Source organism: Ambystoma mexicanum, chromosome 4q (genome assembly GCF_040938575.1).
Source record: "Ambystoma mexicanum isolate Mex_15411 chromosome 4q, UKY_AmexF1_1, whole genome shotgun sequence".
NCBI lineage: Eukaryota > Metazoa > Chordata > Amphibia > Caudata > Ambystomatidae > Ambystoma > Ambystoma mexicanum.
The window spans coordinates 522,876,625-522,893,762 of record NC_090928.1 but is presented as its reverse complement, the minus strand read 5'-3'; the positions used below and the strand labels follow the sequence as shown (position 1 = coordinate 522,893,762).

General features: G+C 47.9%; 1 protein-coding gene across 1 annotated transcript in view; it reads left to right on the top strand.

Moving 5' to 3' along the window:
• Window positions 1–17,138, top strand: part of CFAP61 (cilia and flagella associated protein 61) — a 2,971,729-nt gene that overhangs the window by 2,321,157 nt on the left and 633,434 nt on the right. The gene's annotated exons all lie outside the window — the stretch shown is intronic.

Here is a 17,138-nt window from a genome sequence, read left to right as displayed (position 1 = left end):
CCACCTAAGCAACTTTGGATTCTCCCCCTTCATGTTCATTAGCCACTTTAACGGCTTATGGTCAGTCTGCACAGTGAAGTGGGTCCCATAGAGGTAGGGCCTCAGCTTCCTTAGGGCCCACACAACAGAGAAACATTCTTTCTCTACCGTGGACCATCTGAGCTCTCTGTCCTTAAGCTGGCGACTAATAAAACCGATAGGGTGTTCCTTACCCTTCTCATCTACTTGTGATAGTACAGCTCCTATCCCAGTGTCAGAGGCATTCGTCTGCACGATAAAAGGTCTTTGATAATCAGGGGCCCTGAGCACAGGGGCCTGGCACAAGGAGTCTTTTAAGCCATTGAAGGCCTTCTCACACTCGTCGGTCCAAGTTACCTTCTTGGGTTTCTTCGGAGTTGTGAGGGCAGTCAGAGGAGCAGCTATGGTACCATAGTCTGCCACAAAATTGCGGTAATAACCCGTGAGTCCTAAGAAGGCTCTCACTTGGGTTTGCGTAGTGGGGGTAGGCCAGTCTTGTACTGCTTGTACCTGACTGAGTAGAGGCTGTCTCCTCCCTCCAACTACTTCATGTCCAAGGTAAACCACTGAGCCTTGTCCATTTTGGTGAGGGGCCACTCGGACACCCTCAAAAGAGCTAACTGAAGGACTGCTTGGGAACAGGTCGGGGAGAGGTTCAGACTCCTCTTCCCCAACATCTGAAGCCAGTAGCAGTGCTGCGATTTCGACGCTTGGGCCGAAAGCCTTCAGCCTATTCACGGGAAGCACTTTTGGAGCCTGTCCAGGCCTTCCAAGGTCCACTGAATAGTTAACCTCACCCAGGGGCTCCACCACTGGGTAAGGGCCTGACCATTTGTCCTGTAAAGCTCGAGGCCTTATGAGATTCATGATCAGGACTTGCTGACCAAGTGTAAAGTTGATGAGGGAAGCTTTCTGGTCGTACCAATGTTTCACCAGTGCTTGCCCTGCCTTCAATTTATCACTGGCCAAGCCCATCAGAAGTACCATCCGTTTTCTGAGCCCTAGCACATAATCAACTACATTGGTAGTAACAGGGGGAGTGGGCATCTCCCATCCCTCTTTGACGATGGCTAAGGGTCCCCGTACGGGATGACCGAACAGAAGTTCGAAGGGGCTGAAGCCAACACCCTCCTGTGGTACCTCTCTGTAGGCAAACAGTAAGCATGAAGCAAGAAGATCCCATTTTCTTCTCTGAGGCTCCTCCAGAGCCCCAATCATGCTCTTTAACGTCCTGTTGAAACGCCCCCCCAGACCATCGGTCTGGGGGCGGTATGCAGAAGAGAACCTGTAGGTGACCCCACATTCTTTCCACATAGCCTGCCTATACTTCGACATAAAGTTGCTGCCATGATCCGACACAACTTCTTTAGGGAAGCCAACCCTAGTAAACATGCCGAGTAAAGCTTCTGCAACTGGCTTGGCAGTTACAGTTGTAAATGGGACGGCCTCAGGATACCTGGTTGCATGGTCGACCAGCACCAGGATAAACCTATTGCCTGAGGATGTTTGCGGGTCAAGGGGACCAACCATGTCGATCCCTACCCTTTCAAATGGTACCCCCACAACTGGGAGCGGTACCAACGGAGCTTGGATTGTCGCGCCAACCTTACCAGGCATCTAGAAGGCGGCACAACTCCTGCAGTGACTTTCTACTTGCTCCCCCATCTTGGGCCAGTAGAAGTGCATGGATAACCTTTGCTTGGTCCTCTTCATACCAAGGTGACCAGCAAGGGGAACTTCATGCGCCAACTGCAGGAGGAAGGGCCTAACAGCAAGGGGAACCACCAACCTCCTATGGTCTCCTTCTGTAGACTCTGTGGGCTCACTATACAGGAGTCCACCTTCCCAATAAATCCTATGCTTCCCAGGAGGTTCACCCTCAAGCTGGGAGCAGGCCTGTCTCCTTAGGCCTTCCAGAGATGGGCACTCACGTTGGCCTTTACTGAATTCATCCCTATCAGGACCTCCTTCAACTAACAAGTCTTTTAGTTCAGGATGATCGTTGGGGTCGAATACTTCAGGCATCGCCACCTCCTCGTCAGGCCCGGGCGATTGACCAACTTCCTCCACCGCAGTGGTAGGCGAGCTCGGGGGAATATTCTCTTTCCCTCGTCTTGACTTGTAGACTCCTTTCGCCTTGGGTTTCCCCTTCGGCTGGGGCGGCGTATTGGACTTGGCCAATGCTGCCCGTGCTTGAGACAGTGTGTAGGGTCTTTCGGCAGTGTCTCCTACGAGCCCTAAAGCTCTGAGATCATTGCCCAACAAGACCTTTCCCGGGACGTTTCTCTGAATGCTCACTGGAATCCTGACTGCTGTACCATTTAAAGTAAGATTAACAGGGATAACGGGAAACATACGGAGGGGGCCGTCAGCCAACTTAGTGGGCATCAGAGTAGCTCTGGAAACTTCCTCTGAGTCTACCAAGGTAGAATCCACTACAGTTCGACTGCACCCACTATCCCTAAGAGCTGGAGTATCCACTCCATTGATCAGCACACTGTCTTTAAAGTAGTGCTTGGTATTATCCGGAATCCTAGCATAAGCCTCTGCGACTTTAGGCTCCCAGGAACCCAGGGACACTAAAACTACCTCAGCCTCTATTCCGCTGGGAAATGAGTCTGAGGAGAAGGATGCTCCTGTAATCTCTTCTTCCTCGTAGGAGGAGAAGGCCAGATTAGCGGAGTGGACCCCCAAAGGTCTAACCTTACAACGGGGATCCCCCTTCACATGGTCAGGTGCTCCACAAGAAAAACAAGCCCCAGTGGGTCTGTTTACGTAGGGAGGCTTATTGTAACCAGAGTTCTGTTTTGGAGGCTGACCTCCACTACCCTGTGAGTTCTCTTGTGTCTTACCCTTGTTTTTCTTTTTGTGGCCCTTATGGGAAGAAGATTTAGCAGATTCCCCACCCTCCATATCTTTGGACTTTTTCCCTTCCTCCTGCTTACCAGGATGAGTTTTGTCCTTATGGGACACTCGATGTGACACCCATAAGTCTGCTGCAATGGCCAGCTTCTTAGGATCTATCTCCTTCGAATCGGCCAAATGCTGCTTAAGCTCCGGGGAAGAAGAAGCAAAAATGTGTTCCAGCATGACCAGATTGATCATGCCTTCGAAGGTAGAAACCTTATAACCTTCAACCCAGCCAGTTAAGTTTTTCAAAGATTCAGCGACATAAGATACCCAAGTACCACCTTCCTTTTTCTTATACTCTCGAAAACGCTTTAAATATTGGGCCGGAGTCTTCCCAAACTTTAAAATGAGAGTTTGCTTTAACATTGCGAAATCAGCCCGCTCAGCCTTCGACATTTCCATAATGGCACTACAGCCAGAATGGGGCAGTCTACTGAGCAACCACGCAATCTTATCAGCATTGTCAACTTCCTGGACCTCGCATGCATACTCAAACGCATTCAGCCAGTCCATAATGTCATTCCTCTCTTCATACACACTGAGCAGATCTTTTGGAAACCGTGGATGAGAGGAAGCCCCAGACCCATGTCTAGGACCCTTGGATCCATTTGCAACCTGAAGCTTGGCCAGTTCCAACTGGTGATCCCTGTCTTTCTGTTTTTCTGCCTGTTCGATTTTTAGTTTGGCTATGCTGAATTCAAGCTCCTGCTGCCTAAACCGCAGCTCTTGCTTCTTGAATTCAAGCATAGCCTCCCCATCAGCACTGGCAGAGGAAACATTAGACATTACATCCTCCCTGTCCTCGTGGTCGCGGTGGATCAGTGCAGCGGCAGAACCGTCGGTTCTGCCAGTGAGAGCAGCCCCACCACCTTCTGCACTGTCCTCGGAAGTTATAGCGTCAAGCTGCGCTTCTTGCCACGCCACGATTCTCTGGATCATTTCCAATTTTGTGCCTTGAGAGGAAACACCTCTCTCTGCACACATCTTTTTCAGCGTTTCTGATTTGGAAGCATTTAAAGTTAACAACGTATTTGTTTCCATACTGTTTGATAGGACTATGGCCTTTTTAAAGTTATATTACAACAATTCACTACGTGTACTGTTTGGAATAACCTGAAATGCCCTAGTTCGAGCGCAACACTGGATACCTTCAGTCGTATCCCACCGCTGTACACCAATTTGTTAAGACGGATTTCTGAACTCTGTCCTGGTGGCGCAGAAGTTCAGAAGGCCAACCTAATTACTTGGAACAGGGTAACCTCTGGACAAGCCAGACCAATCAAGGTAGCGATCGCGGCGGTCAAGACTAGGTCTCAAGAGGGGTGAGGGTGACTGAAAGCCCGCAATGAGCACACAAAGCAAGAGCGCTTACAAACTACTCCAAACAGTTGTTATATCAAAAATATAAACACATTTATTTTAAGGCCTTTAAAACAACGACCGTAGCGAGAAAATCACAATAACACAGTATTAAGCCAACACATACCAAATCAACACAATATATATACAAATACACAGTCGCAAGCGTTTAAAGCACGAAATATGTAGTCCACCTGCCAGGGAAGGAAAACAGGCAGTGCGATAACGCTTTAGACTCAGTTCGCCTTTAGAGGCACCTAACTAGATGGAAGTCCGAGCCCTGCGAAGAGTGGAGCCTTGTGCTCAAAGTACCTGCCACGCCGGTGCCAACGGGCAAAAGGGGAAGCTCTTCGGAGGAAGTCAGGCAGTTCGGGTTAGTGCACAGCAGAAGGAGAACAGGTTCCGCAACTCAAGCGCAGCCTCCACAGCGAGCAGAAGCAGAGCGCGAGTACGGCAAAAGGGTGCTGTTTTTACACAGCAGGGAAAAGCAATGGGATACTGCAGGAGGGCGACCAGATCCTAGCTAAACTACTCACCGGTCCCCGAAGCAAGCAGACCCAGGCTTCTCCACGTTTGTTTCAGCAGCTGGCAGGTTCAGAAGAGCAGGGAACGCCTTGTAGTCGTGTAGAGCAAAAAGACGTCCCAATCGACGAAACCAGCACAGTTTTGTTGCCGCAGCAGGACAACGGAGCGGCCGTGTGTATTCAAGCCAAATGTACACTCCTCCCTTCAGACTTGGGAACGCCAAGTGTACGAAGCGTGGGAGAGTGACAAGGACTCGAAATACAACACAACCTGGCGGCAGTTACAGAGCAGGACTCCCTTGTAAGCTGGTCAGTCAACTGGATGGCCCAGAGACACTTCCGAAGGCTTACTTGGCAGGAGATGATGAAGTCGCCGGGAATAGCTGTTCCTGCTATTCCAAAGGTCGAAGCACCAGTACAGGCCTTCTGGTTCGATCCAAGGAGGAAAGGGTTTCACAGGACGACAGCAGTGCAAAGGAGGATTCCTTCAGCGGGTCACCAGCGATTCCTCGGTCCAGCCTCTGGGTTGCAGGATACTTGGCTCCTGTATTCCTTCGTTCGTGAGAACTCAGGAGATCGACATGGTAGTGGTGTTTCCAGCTCCCTCTTATCCACGGTTCCCTTCGCGCCAAAACGGAGGGGAGCCAATGGGAGATCCGCACATCAACACACATACCATACGTGGACCAATCACAGACCACGGTGGTCCCAGGCATTCACACCACCCCAGACTCTCTGGCACCCAGGATGTGTATTGGGACCAGACATCCCAGCCCACACCCTGGAGGCACGCAAACGACATGTAGAAGCCCGCGAAAGCAACCACGTTTCGCAGGAAAGTACATGCCCAAATAAGGAAGGCCCCGGGTCGTCTGACCTGGGGAAGGTGAAGGGAGCAAGCCGGTCAGTGGACAAGACAAAGGAGCCTCGCGGCCTGGCCATTTTGGGAGCCAGGCCACCATTTTGGGTTCAGGGCAAAAACGTGCTCAGAACGCCAAAAGGAGCTCAAAATAAACAAAGCGATCGCTGCCACCATTCGAGTCCCTGAATGACTTGCACCGATCAAATACCATCCTAAAAGAGTATCTAGGGCCCGTAGAAGGCTAGAGACCCAAGAGAGCTGTAACTTAGCTTACAGTGCCCTCTTGTGTCGTGTTGCACTAAAGCTGCGACACGATAAAAGAAACTACGGGAAACCACGTTCCCCGGTACTGACTGTCTTAAGGGCATGTCAGTTTCCCCGTAAGAAAGGAGCGAAAGCCCAGAGAAGTGCGGCAGAAGGCTGTACTTCTCTGGCAAAGTCAACAACAAGGTTAAAAACAATAGCAAAAAGTTTAGGGGTTGCCACATGGAAGGAAAATTCCCTACAATTACGAAATCTTTCCTAACACTTACTTCTTTTCTGTGGCAATTCTTTCCCTCAGTATTCAATCCCACCCCCCTCCTTGTGTGGCTGACGGTTTCTTTGCATATTCCACACTGTGCACTGAATTTCTTCCATCATTCCTTGTTTGACTGGCTGGTCCCCTAGTTGTCCAACCTTTTGTGTCTAGTTCACCATTTACACTCCCTATGTGTGACTTATGCTTTTCAATGCTTTTCTTGTGTGGCATACTCCCCTTCAGTAAAACATCTGTGGAACATTCCCATCCCATGCTCCCTACACATGTCTAGTTCCACCTTTCATCTTCCTCATTGTCAACATGTTCCTTTTCTATGCCCTCCACAGTTGTAGTCGCCCTTGGACACCGTATCACTGTTTCGGCTTTCACATCATCTTTGTTTTACGGGTCCCAGGCCCTAACCCCCTCTTCTAATTTTCCTTAGCACCTCCACTCCTAATGTGGCAACTCTTGCTTTACTCCTAATCTTCTCATGTTCTCTTTTCCACAGCCACACATGAGTGTATGCTTTCCTTTATTTCCTTTGGGTGTCTATTCTGTACTTCCACCATCCATCTTTCTGGGTCTGGGGCTTCCTCAATCAACATACCACACAAAGTGATTCTGCTGCAGTTGCCAATGGGACACAAATGTATAGAAGAATGATCAATTGACAACAGTGTTTGAAGCTCGATATCCATTCGAAGTCTGGATGCACAACAACTTTCTCAAGCTGAATGTGACCAAGACTGAAATTCTATCCCTGTGCCCTAAGCGTCTTTCCAATAAAATCAACACAATTTGTGCCCGTGCCCCCTCTGAAATTCTTTGGGGGCACTATCCAAATCAAGAGCAAGTACAAAATCTTGAATTTATCTGTGACAATAGTAACTGCCTCAATACTGAAATCAGTTGTGTGGTTAAATGCGCTTTATCTCACATTGAGCTGCTAAATAAGAATCTGCCCTTTAGCCATGGAAACTCTACCCCATTCAGGGGGTTCCTTGATCAATTCCCATTTGGACTATGCAAATGTATTCGAAGGGATTGTGTCCTCCGACGTATTCCTTATCATTGATAATACGTTTCCAGCTTGCTGGCCTCAGAAATTTTTTCTGTAGATGGCGCTGCGCGTCGAAGTCCGCCGAGTCGATGTCCCTCGACGGCCACCGTATCGGCGCCGACATCACCATGTCCATAAATAGCCACGCGCTGCGTCCGTTGCTCAGTTCCGTTTTTCCACGCTTCGTGGGGCCTCGGAACGTCGTTGCTCAGTTCAGTCAGGATAACTAACTATATCTACTTGAATATACCTTATCGTTCTCGATGGCTTCTTCATCGGAACCGACGCCGCCGCGATTCGGCTTCCAGAAATGTCGAGACTGCGGTAAAAAGATTTCGATAACGGATCCACACAGGATCTGCTTGTGGTGCTTGGGATCCGAGCACCATTGTTCGGAGTGTGAGGGCTGCATGTCCAAAACGGCGAAAGCCTTGAAGGAGCGCAAAGGGAAGCTCGAGAGAGGTAAGTCAGTCAAAACCTCCTCAAAAGTTTCGTCGGCTGGGTCGAGGCATTCGTCTCCTCGCCGTCGAAAACATTCCCATTCTAGATCTCGAAGTAGCTCCCACCATTCGTCGAGATCAAGACACTCAAAAAAGAGATGTCGAAGATCCCCTTCCTCGTCCTCTTCTGTGTCCCCAGATAGGGTCTCCTGTCCCACTAAACACAGTTCTCAAGCTGAGTGGGAGGAATTCAGAAAGAAAATGTTAAGCGTCTTCGAGAACGCGGCCTCGACCCCCTCGAAGACAGCTGAGGGTGATACCCCGGGTGAAAAACCCAAAAAATCAAAACCCCGCGAGTCGCAGCACCCGGCTAAACATTCCACCCGAGAGCGCCATGAGCCATCGGGTAAGAAGGCACCATCTTCGACGCCGTCGTCGAAGATTCCTTCGACGCACGGATCGGCGCCATCAACGCCGTTGTCGAATGGTTCCTCGACGCATCGGTCGATCGACTCGACGCCATTGTCAACGCCGACGCCGATGAAAGAGAGGACCAAGGCCACTCCACAGCCAACGGTGATTCCAAGGACCTCCGGCACAACGCCGAGACCGTCGTCGATGCCCTCGAGTTGGATCCCGATCCTCTCGAGTTCTTCGAGACCCCTTCCAGTTTTTTTGACGCCGTTCTCGGCGCCTTCGAAGCCTGTTACATCGGCGTGGACGACATCGTCGTTTTCTCGCCCAATAACGACGAGTTTGGCTCCTTCTGCCTTAGAGATGGGTTTTACACCATTTCAGAGGTCAGAGTACCCTGGACTTTCTTCAATTTATGAAGAGGGGGAAGATTCTGACAAGGAAACATTCGGTTTACAGAGGACCACACTGCCTATTTCAGAGGATTTCACCTCTGAGGAAAGAAGGCTGAAGGACCTACAAGAGTCACTACATGAGGCAAGTGGGCTGGACACTTCCCCAGAAGTGGAATTTGTTAAGCCAGACCCAGGGGAACATGCCGAAACACCCTATAGAACCCTGATGGCAAGAATTATTGAATTTATGGGTTGGTCTGCGCCTTCACCTGTTTTTCAACAGGATGACCTAACAGATATATTAGACAAAGGCCCACAGGAGGACCCGGTGGTCCCCTTCCATGCAGCCTTACAAAGGAAAATTGCATCTAATTGGGAAACTCCTGAAGTTATCCCTGCGGTCAATAAAAGATTGTCAACCAAGTATAGGGTAGCGGCTGCTGACCCTGAATACTTATCAAAACACCCGACCCCAGAAAGCCTGGTGGTTCAAGCGGCAACTTCATCTAGCAGTAGGACCGCTTACCCTACTGTCCCACAGGATAGAGATGACAAGAGGTACGACTCTATGGCGAAGAAAGTCTTCTCTGCCTGTAGTATGGCGTTGAAGTCCATCAACGCCACCTGTACGCTCGCCAGGTTCAGTCACACACTATGGGAGTGTGCTTCATCAGCGGCTGACTGCATACCCGAAGGAGAGGAAAAGGAAGCCTTCCTTAACATTATTAAAGATGGCAAAGATACCATGTGCGAATCACTTCAAACTGGCATCGATTCCGCTGACAGTATCCACAGGGCCATGGCGGCAAGTACAACAATCTGCAGGCATGCGTGGTTGCGAAAGTCGGGCTTTGCTCCAGATGTACAGGCCAGACTTTTGAATATGCCCTTTGACAGCTCTTCATTATTCGGGAAAAAGGTTGATGACAGTCTGGAAAAGTTACAGACCTCTAAAGCAGCAGCAAAATCCTTAGGAGCTGCTATCCGCCAAACTCCTTTTCACCCCTCAGGAACCTCTGGGAGAGGAAAGTCCTTTCGCTATTATTCCGCATTCGGGAAAGTCAGAGGACAGCCGGCTTAAAGAGGCCAAAGGAGATCCACCCGAGGTGGACGGATCAAAAGTACTAAGACCGCAGCAGCAGCAGGTGCCTCTTTACCCTCGGCATCTGCATCAGCCGCCCCCAAACCACTCTGAGGCCTTCCCACACAATACACTTGTAGGGGGCAGGTTAACTCACCATCTGACGGAATGGCAGGCTATAACGTCAGATGCTTGGGCATTGGAGACAGTTGCCCAAGGTTACTGCCTACCCTTTCTACACATTCCTCAGAGTCATCCACCGGAGAACAACTCTCTAAAAGTTCCAGATCCGCTCCTCTTGCAGGAAATTATAGACATGTTAGAGAATGGTGACATAGAGCTGGTACCTGTAGCGGACAGGAACAAGGGCTGGTACTCCCCCCTACTTTCTCATACCAAAGAAGGACGGAGGACTGAGACCCATCCTGGATTTACGAGAATTGAACAACTTCCTCAGGAAGGACAAGTTCAAGATGGTGACTCTCTCTCAGATCCTTCAGGCCCTCCAGCTCCAGGACTGGCTGGTATCTCTGGACCTTCAGGATGCTTATTTCCATGTGCCAATCCATCTCAAACACAGGAAATACCTGAGGTTCGCAATTGGCGACTCTCATTATCAATTTCGAGTTCTGCCATTTGGGCTGACCTCTGCCCCGAGGGTCTTCACCAAGCTGATGTCGGTGGTGGCGGCGGCGAGTCTAAGAAGGGAAGGGATCCACGTCTACCCCTACCTGGACGATTGGCTGATCAGGGCTGTATCTTCGGAACAGGCCCAGGCCCAGCTAGATTATGTCTGCCACTTCCTTCACAGACTGGGCTTCTCCCTCAATTTAGAGAAGTCACAGATGATACCATCACAGAGACTCCAGTTCATTGGAGCGGTCCTGGACACTTCCCTGGGAAAAGCCTGCCACCAGAGGTGAGGGCTCAAGATATTCTACAGATGGTCACCAAGTTTCAAAATGCCCAACGTCTCCCAGCCTTCGACTTTTTGAGGTTGCTAGGCCTCATGGCATCCTGCATCTTCCATGTGCCAGAGGCTGGTCTGAAAATGAGATCTCTTCAGTGGGCACTGAGAAGTCAATGGTCGCAATTCTCAGGGAGAATGACAGATCTCCTCCAGATTCCGGACCTTCAATGGTGGGCCTATCCAGAGAACATCTTGAAAGGAGAACTGTTTTGGCAACCATGGCCGGAGATAACAGTAGTCACAGACGCCTCACTCACGGGGTGGGGAGCCCATGCCAACAACTTGACCATCAGCGGTCGTTGGTCTCCATCGGAGTCCAGACTACACATCAACCTATTAGAGCTGAGAGCGATTAGACTAGCGCTGAAAGCTTTCCTGCCATCAGTACAGGGGAGAAATGTCCTGATAATGACGGACACCACGGTGGCCATGCACTACCTCAACAAGAGAGGAGACGTAGGATCACTGCCGATGTGCAGCGAGGCGATGCTGCTCTGGTTTTGGGCAATCCAAGAAGGAATCTCTCTATCGGCAGTCCACCTAGCCGGAGAGAAGAACTTGACAGCGGACGCTCTGAGCAGGCAGAGCACAGTCTCCCACGAGTGGGAGCTAGCTCAGGAAGTCCTTTAAGAGATCTTTGCCCTTCGGTGAACCCATCAGGTGGATTTGTTCGCCACAAGCACCAACAGGAAGTGCAATCTGTTCTGCTCAAGGGAATTTCCCCCGAGAGGAGCTCTAGAAGACGCGTTCGTAGTGGACTGGGAGTTTACACTCCTTTACGCGTTCCCAACCGTCCCTGTTATTCCTCAAATTATCAGGAGGTTGAGAAGATTCCCGAAGACCATGATCCTAATTGCCCCAGATTGGGCCAGGAGAGCGTGGTACCCGGACCTTCTAGATATGTCCATCTGTCCTCCAATCCGTCTTCCACTCAAAGAGAATCTTCTCTCGCAGAAGGGAGGTCAGGTTCTCCATCCAGACACAGGACCCTCAACCTTCACGCTTGGCTTCTGAAAGGGTGAGGTACAAGGATTGGGATCTCCCTGATGACGTCATGGAGGTGTTGCTTTCGGCCAGAAGACCGGCAACAAAGTCTTTATACCGCTGCCGTTGGAACAAATTTTGCAGCTGGTGTAGGGAAGAGAATATCGACCCTTTTTCATGTGGTACACCAACGGTGTTCTCGTTTCTACTCTACTTGGCAAACTCAGGCCTTCAAGTTGGCACTGTAAAAGGCTATCTCGCAGCTCTTTCCACCTTCAAGCGCACTGCGGAGGAACCATCGTATTTCAAGCTTCCTCTAGTGGTACAATTTCTCAAGGGACTAACTAATGTTTACCCTCCAAAACCACTCCAGGTTCCCTTATGGGACTTAAATGTAGTCTTAAACTTCCTAATGGGCACTCCATTCGAACCACTTCACTCTTGCATGCTGAGATTTCTCACGCTTGAAACTGTCCTATTGGTAGCACTAACATCTGCTAGGAGGGTGAGCGAGCTACAAGCTCTCTCCTGTAAACCCCCACATACAATCTTCCACAAGGACAAAGTTGTCCTACAGGTGAAGCCTAATTTCCTCCCAAAGGTGGTTTCTGAATTTCATATTACTCAGAAAATTACCTTACCTTCGTTCTACCCTCCTCCCCATCCGGGGAAAGAGGAGGAAAGGCTACATAGGCTGGACCCAAGGCGAGCTCTCAGCTTTTACATCAGCAGAATGGCTAGGATCAGGCAAGCAGACCAACTGTTTGTAGGATACTCAGGTCACAAGTTGGGACTACCCATAACAAAACAAACCATCTCCAGGTGGATTATTTTGGCCATCCTGGAATGTTACAGACTAGCAGGGAAAGAGCCACCCCAAAATCTCAGGGCTCATTCAACCAGGGGTATCGCAGCCTCTTCGGCTCTCCAAAGAGGGGTACCGGTCCGGGACATATGTGCGGCTGCCACATGGTCGTCCGCACATACATTCACAAAATTTTACAATCTGGATTCCTCCACTGCTCAAGAGACCAGATTTGGCAAGGCCGTATTACATTCGGTCCATCCCTAAAGGGATACATAACATTTTCACTCCCACCTCCAATTACATGCCACTGCTATGGGAGTCTATCAAAGATAAGGAATACGTCGGAGGACACAATCCCTTCGAAGAACAAGTTACTTCTTACCTGGTAACGTTCTTTCGACGGGATGTTCCTCCGACCTATTCCTTATCGCCCCTCCCAACCATCCCTGCAGTGATACTTCCCTTGTGGTTGCAGCTCCTTCAAGGTCAATAACCAATTCAGGCATGACTTTTCTTATGCTACAAAACGGAACTGAGCAACGGACGCAGCGCGTGGCTATTTACGGGCATGGTGACGTCGGCGCCGATATGGTGGCCGTCGAGGGACATCGACTCGGCGGACGTCGACGCGCAGCGCCCTCTACAGAAAAAATTTCCAAGGCCAGCAAGCTGGAAACGTATTATCAAAGATAAGGAATACATCGGAGGAACATCCCGTCAAAAGAACGTTACCAGGTAAGAAGTAACTTGTTCTTCTATGCCGGACTTCCTGAGTCTACTCTCAACTTTCTGTGGGCCTCATCACGAGTTGGGCTATAGCCCTGAAATGTGGCGGTAACAGTATTACCTCCGCATTTAAGGGCTGGAACTATCACGAGTTGGGCACTAAGTGGGCTGTTTTACCTCCAGCTTTTTGCTGGATATGAAAATCCCATGTAGCGCTCTGTTTTCGGCGCAATTACCACCGGCTGTATTAGGGCGCAGTATTTGCACAGAAAATGCCCCATTGGGTCCAATGGACCCAATGGGGATTTACTGTTAACACCCAACCCTTGATCCAGCGCTAATAACACCGGACCGGCTAGTGCTAACACAATTACAGTTGGGCAGAATTACCGCCGGGATACCGCCCTGTGCATTTCAACACTCATAATCTACTTCCTCCCCAACAATCAGGTTCGTTTTCGTTCTCGTTTTTGTTCTACTGAACCTGCTCTTGCATCTGCCTATAACACTAACCTGCATGCCTGCACCTCAAATTATCTTGTATTCTAATTCTGCTAGATTTGAGTGCTACCTTCAACACAGTTGATCACCCCTCTTTACTTTGAATCTTTCTTCTTTGTTTATTTTGACTCTGTTTTTTGGAAAGGCTCTTGTTATTTTTCTTCCTCTTCAGTGTCCCTCAGGATTCTGTTCTCTGGCCATTTCTCTTTATCTTCTATACCTCTTCTTATGCTTCCTTGGTATCTGACTATGGGTTTCAAGTTCAGTTCTATGCTGATGACGCACAGATTTTAGTTTCATTCCCTTCTTTCACCCTCTATCCATCAGCGTCTTTCTGCTTGTCTCGCTTCTATTAAATCTTGGATGTCATCTAGTTTTCTATGCCTCAATCCAAGTAAAACGGTAATCCCCTTTTTCCCAGCTCCCCCAAAAATTCTTCTCCCTCCTTTTATATCTTTCCCACCTCTTTAGCTTACATTTTTAAAACCAAGCCCACAAATCGGCTATTATTGTTGATTCCTCCTTTTTCCCACAGGCTCAAATACCCATGGTAGTAAAGTATTGCTGTTTTAATTTTTATAATATCAGGAAAATTAAACATCTACTTACTTTCTCGTCTAGAAAAATTCTACTCCAACCCATGGTTCTTTCTTGTCTCCACTACTACAGTTCCTTGTATGTTGGACTTTCATCATACGCTCTTCTTCCTCTATGTTCTATTGCACATTCTGCTGTCAAGTTTCTTTTTTCCTTCCTCTTTTTGCTTATATTGCTCCATGTCTTGCCCATCTTAAATGGTTGCCTATCCAGCAAAGTTTTGAACATCAATTTCTTTGTCTTGTTTTTAAATGCGTTTATGCCTTTATATCCTTATCTTTATCTTTGTTCTCTTATTTCTCTGGATCAACCCTCTCGCAACCTTTGCTCTGCATCCCTATTTTTGTTGACTGTCCCACACCCTCCATGCACATCTTCACATTTTCGTTCTTTTCTCCTTCTTGCACAAATCTATTGAACTCTTTCCAACTCGATATTCTTTGATGTCCCTCGCTTGCTCAATTCAAGAAACGCTTTAAGTCTTATTTCTTCAAACTGCTTTTGCTGAATCTGTTATATGATTTGTGATTTTCCTTTTTGATCACCTTTTCAGGATTTGATGTGCTATATATCATTTGTGCATTTCTGTAAAGCACTTTGCATAAAAGTGCCATTTTGGCACCAAACAAATAACTACAATAAAGTACTGACATGTGTCTTTCTACCAAAAAACCTTAATTGACTACTAATCCTTCTTCAGGATATGCTACTTCTTTATTCTCGAACTTCTGCAGCAGTAATGTAATGCTTGGCATTTCTTGTTTCTTTTTGTGGTGTGTTTTTTGTTGTTTTTGTTTTTCAGTTTTCCACTTCTGAGGAATCCTGTCTGTAGGTATGCACGAGCGTGTCCCACTGTGCTCCCATGCACCTCCTCAACTGGTGTTTAACTGCTGCAGCCTCAATGTGGGTCTCACCCTCATTTATAGCTGACATGCGTATGATGTAGGAGCATCTATGGCTGAAATGACAGGAACACAGGTGCTGTTACTGGCATTCTCACTTCCTCTCTGATCCAGTGAGAACTGCACAGACCCAAACTACTTCATAGATTCTGGAACAACATAGGCTACACTGAAATTAGCTCTCAACATCATTGATGGTACATTTAAGTTAGTTAAAACCCATCTATACATCCAAAAGTAATGGGGGGAATATGGATTACAGTGTCCTTAATTGTTGATTACCTGTGCTAGGATAGATAGGAATACTTTCAGACATGTGTCTGAATAGGCTCAACATGAAAGAAGGAATTCACAAAATTGGAAAATAAATATTTAAACCTGCCTCTAGATAGATTGTGTCATCTGTCGATTTGGCACATAGGACTAGCGCATTTAGCTTGGATGGGAAATGCTTGATGTAGAGGTTTTTGATGCTGTGAGTTATACATTTTCGTTTTAGCGTACATTTTCGCTTTTAAGAATTATAACTGTTTCGAATAGATGCCCCTCAGATGTTTTTTTCCCCAACAAGCCTGAGATCTCAAGTTTCTCAGTCAAGCGTGATCAATTGCACGCTACCTGGATTGTCTTATGTAATTGTTTGAGGGCTTTTAATTCCTAGAGAGCCTCCTTGAATTTTATGGAGATGAGGGGACCAGAATTCCAACTTGTCACCATGTTCTCTAGTTTGTCCTCCCCTAACCCTACCCATAGTCGCTATGCCCTTCAGCAATATGTACCCATTCTGTAAGCTGAGCCAGGTGGTAACGGCCGGGGGCCCAAGTTATTGGCCCAAACAAAGCAAACAGGTGCAGTGAATCCTCAAGCTCTGATGTGCCAATTACCATGAGACATCCATTATTGTATCCAGATGCAGACACTCTTGTTTGGGCAAGTGTCTGATAAATGTTAGGGCAACAAAAGAGTAGCAAGGGTGTAAGGAGTTGGACATTGAGTGGCAGAGATGGTTGGTTGTGTCAAGAACCACGCAGCAGAAGGAAGATGGCAGCAGAGATGGAGGCAAGAAGGAGGAGTCTGAGGTGAAGGCAAGGAGGTGAAGGGAGGAAGCTGAAGTGGTGGCAAGGAGGACAAAGAAGTTGAGGGCTGAGGCAGTGAAGTCACATAGGAGAGAAAGAAGAATGAGAAGAACAGGAACCAAGGAAGCAATAAAGAAGTGTGAAGAACACTTGAAGTCCTCAGGACAGTGGTTGACTTTACATTGATTTTCTATACTGGGAAGAGAAAATGGACTGAGGTTTTCTACCTGAAAGACTTGAAGTATTAAAAGCACAGATATGCTGCCATGCTACAGTCACTCAAATGTATTTTGTCTTTTTCTTGATTTGGCCCAACCTTGTAACTAGCTGAAATAGACCCGTGTTCAACTATGCTTTCTCATGTCAGCCTCATGTTCTTGATGCACGGCTTTGCGACAGCACTCCCCTTGGTTTCTTGTTCCAGGTCTTTCACCATTAAAATGAAGGCAGGAGACAGAAGGTGACAATGCTCATTGCATTCCAAATCAATCTTGGGCATGCCAGGCTCTGCGCTTTATTGATTTCGCTCCTTTTCTGTGGGGATTAATACAGCCTATTTATCGCAAACATTGATTTCTCTTCCAATCTGAGGGTGAGACTAGTTTGTACTGTAGTGCCAATGAGACTGACTTTTAACGTCACTAAATATTTAGTCAGAAACAAAGGAAGAAAAGTAAGAAGATAAAAGACTTTCTACAATATAACACATTATCATAAACGAAAGGTAAAAATCGAAATTGTAATAAAAAAAATATGATTGTAAAGGGCGACCTTAGGGAAAGATGACAAAATGAACAATGTCAAAATAAAAAAGAGAAGGCGCTAATAAGGCATAATCTTTACAGACCCATTGAGAGGGAACAACGTGCCCCCTCTGAGTTTTAAATTAGGGGTTCGTCTACAGAAAAAAACAGTCCCGATTTTATGCGATCTGTATATTTTTACAGCAGTTTGACAACTGTCGACAAATTGGCCCTCATTATGAGCC